The following is an 892-nucleotide window of genomic DNA, read 5'->3' as shown; positions in this document are numbered from 1 at the left end:
GATGGCTCAGTAGAATAAGCGCTAAGCACTACCCTGTGCAAGGGCCTGAGTTCAATCCCTGGTTTTCCCAAAAAAAAAAAAAAAAGTTATTTTTGGGCTAGGGATATAGCTCAGCAGCATTAGTGCCTTCCTGACAGGCATAAATAAGATCCTGGGTTCAATTACCAATACAGGAAAAAAAAAATCCAAAACAAAGTTCTTTTTGATAAATGGCACAGGCTGGCATCAAACTTCTGATCTTCCTGCCTTGGCCTCTCTAGTAGCAGGAACAACAGGCTGTGTGCTGGGGGTTTAAGTATGCATCACTACACGAGAATAAAAACATTTATTTTAAAAATATTTTTGGGGGGTTGGCGAAATAGCTCAGCAGACTAAAGTGCCTGCTTAAGGATGCACAAGACCTGAGGTTTGATCCCAGGCACCACATGCTGTGTCAGCCTTGCCCCCGGGGGTGGCTCAGGAGATAGCCTGGTGGTCTCAAGCGCCTGCCCGACAAGTTCAAGGACCCAAGTTTGATTCCCATGCTGCATGCCATGGCTCCCCCACCCCCACCAAACACTGCAGGCACCCTGCTGGCCACCCAAACTGAGCCTGGTGGTACACACCTGTAATCCCAGCTCTGGGGAAGCTGAGACAGGAGACTCACTATGAGTTTGAGCTGGGTAGTGAGACCCTGTAACAAAGAAAGAAATAAAATATTTTAAATAAATAAAATAATGTGTGGGCCAGGGAGATAGCTCAGCATCATAAACTACTGCCTCATAAACACAAGGTTCTGAGTTCGAGCCTCCAAACAAAAAATAAAAAAGGGCTGGGAATAAGCGCTTCCCTGGCAAACACAAGGGCCTGAGTTCAATCCCCAGTTCTGCCAAATAAATAAATAAATAAATAA

At 45.4% G+C, this 892-nt stretch overlaps 1 protein-coding gene across 3 annotated transcripts in view; it reads left to right on the top strand.

Moving 5' to 3' along the window:
- The window catches only part of Ap2a1 (adaptor related protein complex 2 alpha 1 subunit), a 29,796-nt gene that overhangs the window by 25,549 nt on the left and 3,355 nt on the right, over positions 1-892 (top strand). The gene's annotated exons all lie outside the window — the stretch shown is intronic.

Source organism: Octodon degus, unplaced genomic scaffold, assembly GCF_000260255.1.
Source record: "Octodon degus isolate 3935 unplaced genomic scaffold, OctDeg1.0 scaffold00268, whole genome shotgun sequence".
NCBI classification, from domain to species: Eukaryota; Metazoa; Chordata; class Mammalia; order Rodentia; family Octodontidae; genus Octodon; species Octodon degus.
Note: the sequence above shows the minus strand (reverse complement) of the source record. Positions and strands in the feature narration are given on the sequence as shown.